Source organism: Danio rerio, chromosome 10, assembly GCF_049306965.1.
Source record: "Danio rerio strain Tuebingen ecotype United States chromosome 10, GRCz12tu, whole genome shotgun sequence".
NCBI classification, from domain to species: domain Eukaryota; kingdom Metazoa; phylum Chordata; class Actinopteri; order Cypriniformes; family Danionidae; genus Danio; species Danio rerio.
In genome coordinates, this window is record NC_133185.1 from 50,387,501 (window position 1) to 50,402,500 (window position 15,000).

Sequence of the window (15,000 nt, forward strand, 5' to 3'; positions counted from 1 at the left end):
ACTCAGCTGGAGAGTAGATTGTTGATGTGCTAATCTCTGCGTATGCTCAGTAGCAAACTGAAAAGTTGCGTATTTTGAATGTAATTAGAGCTCATGGGTTTATTTACACTAGATGTCACTGCCCTGTTGTCTGTTGGAAGGAATGCGTCAATAGAGCAGCCATTTTAGTACAGGGTAGCGCTCCTTTGAAATGAATGTGGGATCAAGGTGGAGGACTGTGGCCATCCAGTGCCAGAGATATACACACATACACATATCTCTGATCATGAGTTTTCCTGGTGGTCAGATTGCAAACATATTTTTAAATTACTAAAATTATAATTTCATGCGTTCTCTGTAGTAAACAAACAGCTGGCGGTCAGCTCACGTGTGATTTCGTGACCGTGATTACATTACATTTAGACAGAAATGACATTTCTGGGTGAATTATACCTTATTAATACAGTACGGGACACTTTTAACTTCATTTGAAGGTGTCCATGTTGATGTGAAGACTTGTGTGAGCGCCTTCACGACTCTCTCCTGACCTTGAAAATATAAATTGTCTGAATCGTAGAAACACCGAATGAAGATCGTGTGTAGGGTCCAATCTTTTTTCGATTAATCATGCAGCCCTTGATAGTCTGCTAATTTGGATGCAGTGAATTAAAGTCTGGTGGATTTGATGCAGGTAAAGCGTCTCTCAGGGTGTTCAGTCCTTAGTATGGATGATGGAAATAATCGAATGAATTGAAGCAATAGTGTGGACATGGTTTTTATATTTTATTTATTGCGTCTTTATGTACAGTGAGCTGGAGTGGTTAAAGCACCTCAAATAAAACGATTTATTATTATTATAATAGTTATTATTATTTTTATTATAATTATTGTTTTACACATTAAAGCAGTTTACAAACAAATAACTAGACACTCTATTGGCATCTGATTGCTCCTCCCCTTCTGCTTAGCTGCTGAAAGCTCCTCCCCTTCTGCTTAACTACCCATAGTCCCCCCCCTTAACTACTAAAAGCTCTTCCCCTTCCGCTCAGCTACAGATAGCTCCTCCCCTTCTGCCTAGCAACTGATAGCTCCTCCCCTTCTGCCTAGCTGCTGATAGCTCCTCCCCTTCTGCCTAGCAATTGATAGCTCCCCCCTTCTTATTTGCAGCTGATAGCTCCTCCCCTTCTGCTTTGCACCTGATAGCTCCTCCTCTTCTGCTTTGCATATGATAGCTCCTCCCCTTCTGCTTGGCAACCGATAGCTCCTCCCCTTCTTTTCACCTGATAGCTCCTCGCCTTCTGCTTTGCACCTGATAGCTCCTCCCCTTCTGCTTGGCAAACGATAGCTCCTCCCCTTCTTCGCAGCTGATAGCTCCTCCCCTTCTGCTTTGCATATGATAGCTCCTCCCCTTCTGCTTTGGAGTGTTTTTAGATGCTAATGCCATTTTTAAATGTATCTGGGTTAGTGCAGACTAGGGTTGGGCTGATAGATGATGCCATCGGCAATGGCCCACAAACACCGCGATCCTCCGCCCCCGTTGCAAATCTGCTCGTGAAAAATACACACTCACACCCCGTTTACACTAATAGGTCTTAAGTTTTAAATGGCAATTGAGAACGAAAATGGTCCACATCCACTCTGGCGTTTAGTATTTCCTGAGCAGCCCTCCTTCCACAATACTGCCGAAAACCCACATCATGTGACCCCCCCCACACACACACACACATTCAAACACAGGCACACACTGTCATGCGCACGAGACAGCGGGTCAGTACACTGCTTCAGTCTTTCACTTTCACTCTTGTAATTTTAGCGAACACCTCAGATACTTTTGGCTGGTTCCTGTTGGTTCTTCACCTTTTTTACCGACGCCATTATAAGGACACGGATCACTCCGCCTATCCACGCATATTCACGAGTCCTGCGGAAAAAGTGATTGACAGGTGGTAATCATGTGTGTAACTTGATTAATCTACTGTATGATTTGTTTATGGGTAAAACAAAGACCATGCGGGTCAGGTAGCTAAAACGGTAGGCTACAAATAATTACTTCGTTATTAATTAATTAGGCCTAATTATTCATAATTAATTCACTGCCATGATGCCATAGTCCATCGCAATGTTTCATATTAGACATCGTACGATGCCAAATTGGTGGACATCGCCCAAATTGGATGAGCTGATTGCAAATATGTCCACCCACTATACGGACTTTCCTTGAAAGGGACTTTGGCGTGGCTCTGTGTTAGCGTAGCGCGGCCGCTATTAGAATAATTTTCTGCTCTAGTCTCCATCGAGTGACTCTGTCAGCGTTCATCAGCCAAAACATCAGTCAGTCAACCTGTTTCCCTCCACACACACACACACACACACACACACACACACACACACACAGAGAAAGACGCTGCTGTGTGCAGACTTGGTCACGTTGCACTCTCTCTCTCACACACACACACACACACACAAACACACACACACACACACACACACACACACACACACACACACACACACACACACACGCAGGAGTCAGACAAGTTTATCAAGCACAGGCCTTCACTCAGCCAGCTCTGCTTCTGCAAAGGACAGTCAGAGGCGTAACAAAGTCATTAAAGGAGAATCAATACAATGTGACGCCATTTGCATTCAGCACTGCTGGACTCAGACCAGCTCCAGTGGGGAAATGAGTTGGAGACGGAGAGACTTTGGGCTCTTATAAAGCCTTCACTGATGCCCGTGAAGAAATCTGATATGGGCCAGTGAATGCGCTCCATTGTGCTGCCTCCACTCAACCTTTTCTTGTCTCTGAGAATGGCCGGATCGCTCCGCTAATAACCAGGCACAGACTGAATCCGCAGACATTTTTACAGCTGATTTCTTCAGTGTGGGATCTCTGCGGGATGATTATAAGAGTGCGGCTGGTCTTTTATATTATATGTTGTGTATTGCTGCCGTTTTGTAACTGCTGCTGTTAATGTTTATGGTCATTCATTGTTTTTATTTATTGTGTCTTTATGTACAGTGCCCTGGAGTGGTTAAAGCGCCTCAAATAAAATGATTTATTATTATAATAATTATTTTTGTTATTATTATAAATATTGTTTTTCATGTTTAATTTTTTGGACTGTTTTACACATTAAAGCAGTTTACAAACAAATAACTAGACATTCTATTGGCATCTGATTGCTCCTCCCCTTCTGCTAAGCTGCTGAAAGCTCCTCCCCTTCTGCTTAACTACCCATAGCCCCCCCCCCTAACAACTAAAAGCTCCTCCCCTTCCGCTCAGCTACAGATAGCTCCTCCGCTTCTGGTTAGCAACTGATGGCTCCTCCCCTTCTGCTTTGCTGCTAGCTCGTCCCCTTGTGCTTTGCAGCTGATAGCTCCTCCCCTTCTTTGCAGCAGATAACTCCTCCCCTTCTTTGCATATGATAGCTCATCCCCTTTTGCTTTGCAACTGATAGCTCCTCCCCTTCTGCTTTGTGACTGATAGCTTCTCTTTTGCCTAGTAGCCGATAGCTCCTCCCCTTCTGCTTTTTCACATGATAGCCCCTCGCTTTCTGCTTTGCATATAATAGCTCCACCTCTTCTGCTTTGCATGTGATAGCTCCTCCCCTTCATACTGCATATGAATGTGATTTGGGACGCATATAGTCTGTTCCTCACCCGCTCTGGCTTGGCGTCTGCTGCTCCTCCAGACACAAGCAAACAAAGCGCTCGCAGATGTGTTATGAAACATCGATGCTCCTTACGTTCCATGTCGGCGACGTCATCATGGTGTCAGCTGGAATTTAGGCTAGTGCTTGTTGCATTTAAAGGGACAGTTCACACCAAACATTTACATTCAGCCACAGTTTACTCAACCTGCCTTTACAAAAGCTGAATAACATCAAAAACTGACACGTGCAAAGCAAACCAAAGTTTTGTCCACATTGATTTTTCATAGTTGTAATGATTACATTTAATGTTTACATCACAAGTAATTATTACTCCATCACAGCTATACAGAAGGTGCATGTCATTAACAGTGCTGGGTATTTAATTCCGATTAAATTCATCTAAAATAAAACTTTTTGACAATTTAAGTGTGTATTATATATATTTATTCTATATATAAATACTAACTATATATAAATATATACAGTTAATATATAAATATTTACTGAACCGCTGATACAAGGCAGGATGATCCATGCTTTCATGTTGTTGAGGCCAAATTGTGAGCCGAGCATCTGAATGTGTCAGCAGAAATGGAGACTCATCAGAGCAGCAACGTTTCTCCAATCTTCTATTGTCCAGTTTTGGTGAGTCTGTGTGAATTGTAGCCTCAGTTTCCTGTTCTTAGCTGACAGGAGCGGCACCCGGTGTGCTCTTCTGCTGCTGTAGCCCATCCGCCTCAAGGTTGGCCGTGTTGTGTGTTCAGAGATGCTCTTCTGCAGAGCTCGGTTGTAACGAGTGCTTATTTGAGTTACTGTTGCCTTTCTATCAGCTGGAACCAGTCTGGCCATTCTCCTCTGGCCTCATCAACAAGGCATTTGCGCCCACAGAACTGCCGCTCAATGGATACTTCCTCTTTATTCTCTGTAAACCCTAGACATGGTTGTGTGTGAAAATCCCAGTAGATCAGCAGTTTCTGAAATACTCAGAGCAGCCCGTCTGGCAGCAACAACCATGCCACGATCAAAGTTACTTAAATCCCCTTTCTTCCCCATTCTGATGCTCGCTTTGAACTGCCGCAGATCCTCTTGATCATTTCTACATGCCTAAATGCAGTGAGCTGCTGCCATGTGATTGGCTTTGCAACCGATAGCTCCTCCCCTTCTGCTTTGCAACTGATAGCTCCTCCCCTTCTCCTTTTGCAACTGATAGCTCCTCCCCTTCTGCTTTGCAAATGATAGCTCATCCTCTTGTGCTTTACAGCTGATAGCTCCTCCCTTTCTGCTTTACAGCTGATAGCTCCTCCCCTTCTGCTTTGCAACTGATAGCTCCTCCCCTTCTGCTTTGTGACTGATAGCTTCTCTTTTGCCTAGTAGCCGATAGCTCCTCCCCTTCTGCTTTTTCACATGATAGCCCCTCGCTTTCTGCTTTGCATATAATAGCTCCACCTCTTCTGCTTTGCATGTGATAGCTCCTCCCCTTCTGCTTTGCGACTGATAGCTTCTCTTTTGGCCTAGGTGCTGAAAGCTCCTCCCCTTCTGCTTTGCAACTTATAGCTCCTCCCCTTTTTAGCTGCCATGTGATTGGCTGAGTAGAAATTTGCCTTAACAAGCAGTTTGACAGGTGTACCTAATAAAGTGGCCAGTGAGATAGATAGATAGATAGATAGATAAATAGAATAAAATGAGTTTATATATTTATATTTTGTGTATATACATTAATCTAGACTTTGTGTTATCCTCAAAGTCCTCACAGTGACATCTTCAGTCAAAGTGCGTTTGTTTAAGAGACATACAGGTTTGAATTAAATATATGGAAAATAAATCATTACAGAATAAAAAGTTCCTTGTGTATTTGTGAGCTGTTTTAGACTTAAGCAAACATTTAAAGTACTCGAGTTTCTAAAACAGAAATGTGATGCTTCTGAATCTCTTAAAGGGACAGTTCACACAACAATGGGTTCATTTACACAGGCTGCACTTTTTCTTTCTTATATTGAACACCAATGAAAATGGATTGAACGGTGTTGTAATAAAACAGCCAGTGACTTCAGTAGTTTTTACTATTCTTTAGTTTGCCGTTTCCAGCATTCTTCAGAATATCTTCCTTTTGTGTTCAGCAGAGGAAAGAAACTTAAGGTTTAGAGTTTAAGCTTTCTATTTTTGGTGTGAACTGCCCCTTTAAATCTGCTCTCCAGCAGGACGAGGCCATGCGCGTGTTTGAGAAGTTTAAACAGCACCAAACACTGGCCCGAACACTGAACAAATAAAGCTGACCTACAAGCAGGAATGCACTTCACACACACACACAGACACACACTCGCCGTGCCGTCCGTCTCCTGGCAGATATACTGAGCTGTCCTGAAAACAACTCCTCTATATCTATATCTCCAGCACTGGGACTCGGGTTACGCTCGCATATTTTTCCATGTCGGAGTCTTGAGTTTGCGTCATGCAGTCTGAAGCTGAACTGAGGTTATTAGATAATAATCAGCGCCGGACTGAATCTGCAGACATATTTAGACATTTCTGTGCAGGATTTTGTGGAAAAAAAAGAGGTTTGGTAGCTAACAACTGAATCAGGCTAATTATAAACCGTGTGAGGGAAAAGGTATTCAACATAAGATGTTCATTTTCTGGGAATGATCTCTCTGAAGGAGCTGCAGACGTGAAGTTGAAGCAGATTTTGGTGAAAACTCAAACAATACAAACATGAAAATAAAGCACAGCTAATCAGAAACATGAGTTGTGTGTAATGAGAATGGAATGACAGAAGGAGAAAGCGCTGAAACTACTCAATTGTGTTTAATACTTTATATAAAGGCTTTATCAATGGTGGCAGCTTAAAGACGCCTCTCATATGGAGAATGAAGCCTCATGCAAGACCTCAACAGAGTGTCTTGATGCTTCTGTTGCTCTCGTCTATCAAATCTGAGCTTTATTCTGTATTCTCTATTGGATTCGGATCAGGTGATTGGCTTGGCCATTCTATAGCTTGATTTTCTTTCTCTGAAAGCGTCTGAGAGTCTCCTTGGCTGTGTTTTGATCATTGTCTTGCTGAAATGGTTTGATCTTCATCCTGCTGCTGATGTAGATGTTGGACTGAAGCAGCTGATCTTCATTTACACTGAGGAAGGGCAGAGGCTTGCTGAAGAACTAATGAGAGATTTCAGCTGCTGTCTGGGCTTTCGCTGCCCGAATACACCTTCCTTTCTTCATATGTTCTGCACTTTTTTTCTGTGTCATTTCATTTCATAACAAACACTTCATTTGTAAACTCATTACATTTATTTTCCTTTCATATATGGATTTCTTTGGCTGTTACCATCATCTGGTGAAAATTTCAAGTTAGCAGCACCTTGGTGACGTGCTGAATACTTATTTCCCCCATTGTAAATGAATAAGCTTCACCTTCCTGAATCAAACAAATGTTAATTTAGTGTTGTTTTAAGTTAATTTAGTCTATTTTAACATGCATACTCGGATGCTTTTGTTTGTTTTTTGCTTTATTTTGTTTGTTTTGGATATTTCGAGAACGTTTACCCTTTAAAATTATTTAAATTGTTGATTTAAGGTTTATAATGTCAAAATTAAAGATCACTATACTCTATGCGGCTTTTTATTCATGTGCAATTCATTGATTTATGGTTTTATATAGCAAAAATAATTCAAAATAAACAAAAAATCTAAATAAATAAATCATATAAATATTAAAAAATACAACCATTCATTCACTTTCTTTTCAACTTAGTCCTTTAATTAATCTAGGGTCACCACAGCGGAATGAACCACCAACTTATCCAGCAGATGTTTTACACAGCTGATGCCCTTCCAGCTGCAACCTTTCACTGGGAAACATTCATTCACACTCATACACTACGGACAATTTAGCTTACCCAATTCCCCTATAGCGCATGTGTTTGGACTGTGGGGGAAACCGGAGCACCCGGAGGAAACCCACGCCAACACGGGGAGAACATGCAAACTCCACACAGAATCAACAACTGACCCAGCCGGGACTCGAACCAGAGACCTTCTTGCTGTGAGGCGATTGTGCTTCCCACTGAGCCACCGTGATGCCAAATATACATATTCAATAAAATTACTAAAATTAATATGAAAATTGAAATAAATATATATTTGCGCAGGTTTACATAAGTAAATAAATAGACTCAATGAGGAGCTAAAACTTGAGAAAGGGGAGCTGAGAAAAGAATTACGTTTTCATTACTGTTACTCATTTTTTTGTGCCCGGGCAGAGGAAATGTTCTGTTTTGAGGGCGTCGCATTCAGTGCAACATCACTTAATGTGCTCTTAAAGGAACGGTACGCTTTTGTTGTTTTGAAACTCTCCTAAAGTTAAACAGCTGAGTTTTACCATGTGTTCATTCAGCTGATTTCTGTGTCAAAAGTAGCACTTTTAGCTTAGCTTAGCATAGATCATTGAATCGGATTAGACCATTAGCATCTTACTTAATAAAGACCAAAGAGTTTTGATACGTTTCCTATTTTAACCCTGACTGCAGTGATATTACACACCATCTTGCAATCATGTAGACATTTGAGAGAGATTATTCAGAACTATTTTAGCTGCTGTGTCATATCATATAGTGCTGCATTAGCCAGTAAAGTTTCTTGATTATTATACCAAAATGAGAGTAATTCAGAAATATCAGCCTAGAAAACAACAACTATTCATTGTTATAACTCGAAGAGGAGCTACAGAAGTGTCAAGCTTTAAATAGGAGAATTATACCATCTCGTAGGTCATTTCTGAGTGAGATGCTAATGGTCTAATCCTATTCAATGATCTATGCTAAGCTAAGCTAAACTAAAAGTGCTGGCCAGATTTTCTCTTTCATATTCAAATCAAAATATTTGCTTTGATGGCAAGACAAATGCTACAAATCTAGGAGCACTTTTAGCTTAGCTTAGCATAGATCATCGAATCGGATTAGACCATTAGCATGCTACTTAATAGTGACCAGAGTTTTAATACGTTTCCTATTTTAACCCTGAGTGCAGTGATATTACACACCATCTGTAAATCTTGCAATCATGTAGACATTTGAGAGAGATTATTCAATACCAATTTTAGCTGCTGTGTCATATCATTGTGCTGCATTAGCCACTAAAGTTACTTGATTATTATTTCAGAATGAGAGTAATTCAGAAATATCAGCCTAGAAAACAACAACTACTCATTTTCCGTCAAGAGGAGCTGCAGAAGAGTGGAGCTTTAAATGGGAGAATTATATAATCTCTTTGGTCATCACTGAGGGAGATGCTAATGGTCTAATCCGATTTAATGGTCTATGCTAAGCTAAGCTAAATTAAAAGTGCTGATCAGATTAAAGAATGATTAAATGTTGCACTGTTCCTTTAAACAGACCAATTTCAGTCCCAGCATGTTTTTTTATAGTAGTATTTATTGCGACGCCTCCTATATTTTCATCTCTGAGTAAACCGCAGGGTAATTTGCTGCAGTTTTTTAAGGTAAGAGATGCCGTCAGTGCTGTTCAGAGTCTGTAGGTGTGCAGTAACGCACCGTCTCATTTTCTCCTGGATTTCTCGCTCTCTGTGAGACTCGATTCTCTCTCTGTCTTTTCATATCTACAGTGATCTTCATTATTTTCTGCTCTTGCTCACAGTTTCAGCCCTGCATTCTTTACTGCGGCTCCACTGCTGCTGCTCACACGCTTTTAGCTGGAGAGCTGCGAACGAGAGTGTGTGTGTGTGTGTGTGTGTGTGTGTGTGGAGGAATGCGTTATCAGGCCCAGCCTTCCTGTGGTTCCTAATCCTGCGTCCCCTTCCCAGCCCCCAGCCTCTTTCTCTCAATTGAATTCACTTTCTTGGCCTGACACACACACACATGGGTACATACTGCCGAATCAAGCATGGCAGAAAAACGTCAACAATTAGTAATAATATTCCTCTGTATAATTAGCATCTGTGCTGTGTATTGCCTCTTCTTGTTGAATTGCAGGATGCCGCCTCAATTGTAAAACGTTTTGTACCTCCACTAGAACACTAGAGTGGTAAAGTGTGCAGTTCAGGTTGAGTCCCTACAGAGAGCTGAATGTGCACTTCATCTGCAGAGCGCTGACACACTGCTGTTCCTCCACAAATCAGAGGACTGCAAGCTTTTGTGTGTTTCTTGGCGTTTCGTATCTTTAGTGGTCACACCCCTGCGGTGCCGTCCTGCCCTGCCGTCCCGGACTCAACCATAGCATAGGACAGAGCTGAGAGTGTGACGGGAGGAGCAGTTTGGAGACAGTTGAAGGCGATTTCTGTGGAGGAAATCCACATATACATGAGCTGCAGCATATTGGAACAATCTGACTTTGCAATATTTAGTTTTTATGTACAGCGGGGGGAATTAGTGTTGAACACGTCAGCATTTTCCTCAGAAAACATTTTTCTTTTTTTTTATAACTATTTTTTCAGGGTTTTCACCTTTAATGCATAGGAAAGTGTAGAGTGTTGACAGGAAAGTATCGGCATAATGGACCATAGGATCAGGAATCAAACTCGGGTCACTGTGAGCGCCTGAGTGCATGTGTCGACACACTAACCACTACACCACTAGTGCCGACTGAAAACATATTTCTAAAGGTGCCGTTGGCTTGAACTTTTCACCAGATGATGGTAACAACCACAGAAATCCATATTTACAGAGAAATCAAACCTAATTAGTTTAGAAATGAAGTTGTGCGTAATAAAATGAAATGACGCAGGGAAGCAGTATTGAACACATGAAGAAAGGGAGGTGTATTCAGGCAGTGAAAGCCCAGACAGCAGCTCTCAGTAGTTCTTCAGCAAACCTCTGCTGAAACATCGCAATAATTGTAATCCCTGCTTTAGAACAAAACTATCGATTTGCAGGCATCAATGCACCCTGAGATTTACATTAGACAAGAATTATTATTTTTTTAATCTTATTTTTATTTATTTGTTCATTTAATTATTCATGGTTCTGTCATTTATAGGGGTGTAACACACTGATACACTCAGCTCACAATACAACGTGTTTCAGAATATAATGCTTACAATTGCATATGTATCACGATATGTGGAATATGACTGGAAAATAAAATGAAATGCAAATAAAAGATTTAAAAAATTTCCAAGTTAATAATTTTTAATGCATTTCCTTTGTTTAAACTTCTTTCATGTAGACTGAGCCTTCTTTATAAAAATAAATTAAATAAACCTGTCACTGCAAAATAAAACAATTATAAAACTTTTTATAAAATATTATTAAAAATGACAAAAATAAGGGACAACTTAAAGAAGTAAAGGTGCAAAAATAGAATATAGTATTGTATTCGTGTGTAACCAACAGGTGGCGACAACAGCCATTAAAATGATGTGCCTGAATAGGTTTTCAAAAATGCCCACCTATAATAAATCAAGTATTGTGTGTGAATTGTTGAATCATTAATTAAAAATAAATGTTATGGTGTACAAGATTTCTATATTAAGCAAAATCAGCTGCAGATCATTTGTCATATTTAATATTCCTTTTTTTTTTAGCTGCATCTTTCTTGATTTTAATTGTTATTAAAACACAGGTTCTAAGTTCTGTTTGTTATAACCAATTGCTTTTGCAGTAATCGTTTAGTATAAATAGAAAGCAAATTACATTTGTCTCCTCTCTTTTTTTACTGATCCGAAAAATGGTTCGATCTGTGACTCAAAAACTGTAGTGTGATCCGAACTGTGAGATTTGTGATTCGTTACACCACTACCGGTCAGGTATACATCCACGCTGAAATATCAAGGTGAAAGTCATCATAGCTTGTGTAGAACAGACCCAGCTCCCAATCCAACTTTGAGAATTTTTGTTTATCGCTCGATAAGAGTCTCGCGTTAACGCTGATAACAGTCCACCACTAATTATTTGGTTAGTAAGCAGCAATGAACAACACTTAAAATATATCAGGAGTTTGATGTGATCTACTAAACTAGTGGTGTTTTAATTTAATGTCTCCATAATAATGATGATTATTCCTCAGGCTATAATCTCTGAAATCTATAATGGCTGCATCCCTAGTGTGAGGACGGTCTGTGTGTTTGGTAAAAGCTGGAGTGAGGGAGGGAAGCGTAGCTGGAGCCGGAGCCGGAGCGGGTCACTGTAGGCCAGGGGTGGATCTGGAGGAAAACAGAGGAGGGGGTTTAGTTTAGCTGGAGAACAGTGTGTTCTGTTCATTCCGGAGCAGGAACTGTGTGTGCTGTTCTCCGTCACACACACAAGAAAAAAAGGTGCTGAACTGCCTTATATTTTACAGCACAAATGAAGATGTCGTGCCTCAGAACAGAGCGTGTCGTCTCCACAAAGCTCAGTCTGTCCACGTGTGCGGCGTCAGGGAGTTCACTCTGCTGGATCTCTAGCAGACTCCAGAAATCTGACAACTCGCTCCAGCTATCTGATTTGGGCTCTGTTGTTTCTCTGCTGAGGGGACACACTGCTTTGTTTTGATGACTCATCCTGCACTCAGGGGTGTGTAGACGTTTTTATCCAATCACAGGCTTCGTTGATTGAGAACGCAACATTGTTTCAGTCGTGCAGCCAATCAGATTCAGCTGTAGGATCCGATACACTGTTGCAATAGGAAGCAATAGGTGTGTGTGTGTGTGTGTGTTTGTGTGTGTGTAGGTTTGTGTGTATATGTGTGAGAGAAACTGTGAGGGCATTTTGTGTATGTGCGTATGGGATTGTGTGTATGTTAATGTGTTTGGTAGTGTGTGTTTGTGTATTTGTGTGTGTGTAAGTACATTTGTAAGTGTGTGTGTGTGTGTGTGTAAGAGTACATTTGCAAAGGTTTGTGTGAGTGTGTGTTTTTGTGTGATTGAGTGCGTTTGTGAGTGTGTGTTTGCATTTACATTTGTAAGGTTGTGTGTGTGCATGTGTGTGCGTGCATTTGTGTGTCTGTGTGTGTTTGTTAGTGTGTACTTGTGAGTACATTTGTAAATGTGTGTGTGTGTGTGTGTGTGTGTGTGTGTGTGTGTGTGTGTGTGTGTGTGTGTGTGTGTGTGTGTGTGTGTGTGTGTGTGCATTTCTGTGTCTACGTGTTTTTGTTATTGTGTCTTTTAGTGTTTGAGTGTGTATGAGTACCTTTGAAAAGGTTTGTGTGAGTGTGTGTTTTTGTGTGATTGAGTGTGTTTGTGAATGTGTGTGTGTGTGTGTGTGTTTGTGTACGTGCATTTGTGTGTTTTTGCATATGTTTGTTAGTGTGTACTTGTGAGTACATTTGTAAGGTTGTGTGTGTGCATGTGTGTGCGTCCAATTGTGTGTCCATGTGTGTTTGTTTGTTAGTGTGTACTTGTGAGTACATTTGTAAATGTGTGTGTGTGTGTGTGTGTGTGTGCATTTGTGTGTCTGCGTGTGTTTGTTAGTGTGTACTTGTGAGTACATTTGTAAATGTGTGTGTGTGTGTGTGTGTGTGTGTGTGTGTGTGTGTGTGTGTGTGTGTGCATTTCTGTGTCTACGTGTTTTTGTTATTGTGTCTTTTAGTGTTTGAGTGTGTATGAGTACCTTTGAAAAGGTTTGTGTGAGTGTGTTTTTGTGTGATTGAGTGTGTTTGTGAATGTGTGTGTGTGTGTGTGTGTGTGTTTGTGTACGTGCATTTGTGTGTTTTTGCATATGTTTGTTAGTGTGTACTTGTGAGTACATTTGTAAGGTTGTGTGTGTGCATGTGTGTGCGTCCAATTGTGTGTCCATGTGTGTTTGTTTGTTAGTGTGTACTTGTGAGTACATTTGTAAATGTGTGTGTGTGTGTGTGTGCATTTGTGTGTCTGCGTGTTTTTGTTATTGTGTCTTTTAGTGTACTTGTGAGTGTGTATGAGTACATTTGTAATTGTGTGTGTGTGTGTGTGTGTGTGTGTGTGTGTGTGATTGAGTGTGTGTAGAAGTGTGTTCAGCTTGTATTAATATATGAATCTGTACGGTGTGTGTATTGTCATCAGCTGCAGTACCTGTGTGATGCATCTCTCATAATAAACAGCACACACACCATCAATAGGCATGTCCAGTGTAGTGTTGGTGTTGTGGAATGAAAGCATTAATAATGGCTCTTCTGTACACGGTACCTGGTGTAACTGCTGGTGTAAATGAGCAGGCGAGTGTGTAGATATTCCTCAGCCTGCTTCAGTCAAGTGCTCATCAAAACAGCAGAACGAGGATGAGATTGAGACGCAGCCGCCGCCTCACTGTCCTCCATCCTCTCATTATCACTGTAGGTGTGTGTGTGTGTGTGTGTGTGTGTGTGTGTGTGTGTGTGTGTGTGTGTGTTTGTGTGTGTGTGTGTTTGTGTGTGTGTGTGTGTTTGTGTGTGTGTGTGTGTTTGTGTGTGTGTGTGTGTGTGTGTGTGTTTGTGTGTTTGTGTTTGTGTGTGTGTGTGTGTGTGTGTGTGTGTGTGTGTGTGTGTGTGTGTGTGTGTGTTTGTGTGTTTGTGTTTGTGTGTGTGTGTGTGTGTGTGTGTGTGTGTATGTGTGTGTGTGTCAGCTCATCCACCTTTCTGCTCCAGCTGCGGGGCGTCTGACCTACATCTGGCAGAAGAGGAGAGCAGTGCAGCAGACACGGATGCTGACGGCTGAATCTGCATTAATCAATTAGGATTTATTTGATGTGTTGTGCTCAAATTAAATTTATATGTGTATAAAATACAATTTCTTTTCTCCACATTTTTACTCCTGTGTAATGTTTGATGAGGTGTTTCTCATGCAGTCATTGATGAAGCTGTTAGTCGAGCTGATGTGAGCTTAAATATGTAGATTATTGATTAATGCATTTGTTTTTTTTATTATTTATTTTGTTTATCATTATGTCTATCATAGCAAAAAAATATTAAACATATGCACAATTGCGGATATTTACATATAAATATATGTATATAAATATATTACATTTAAATATATATATATATATATATATATATATAAAAAAAAAAATATATATATATATATATATATATATATATATAAAATACAAGTTTTCCAATATTAAAGATTTTTTATTATTTATTTATTTTGAGAAAATGTGTTAAATTTAAGTTTATTTGTATAGAGCTTTTCACAATTATTGCTTCAAAGCTGCTTTACAAAATGTGCACATTACAGCATTATAATCAATATCAAAGACGTTAAGATTATTAATTACCATAGCTTTATTAGTTACTAAGAACTTTACTCAATTAACTAGTAACTAAAAGAATTTAACTGTTGAAGTTATTAAATCTAAACATAGTTATCCTGCACTTATAGGTGATGTCTGTGTGTACATGCTTAATGAAGTGTATTTAGTGTGTGTGTGTGTTGTCCTGGAAGTCCTCGATGGTATGGCATCATCCTTGCACAGGTCTTGGAT

At 40.3% G+C, this 15,000-nt stretch overlaps 1 protein-coding gene across 5 annotated transcripts in view; it reads left to right on the plus strand.

Moving 5' to 3' along the window:
- The window catches only part of zmiz2 (zinc finger, MIZ-type containing 2), a 96,964-nt gene that overhangs the window by 35,848 nt on the left and 46,116 nt on the right, over positions 1-15,000 (plus strand). The window contains exon 1 of one of the 5 annotated variants that reach the window (XM_009305709.5): positions 11,843-12,135. The exons of 3 other annotated variants lie outside the window; for them this stretch is intronic. The gene's annotated coding sequence lies outside the window, so the exon portion shown is untranslated. Of the gene's footprint in view, positions 1-11,842; positions 12,136-15,000 lie in introns of those variants that run through there. One more of the 5 variants, XM_073915287.1, reaches the window with a different exon arrangement.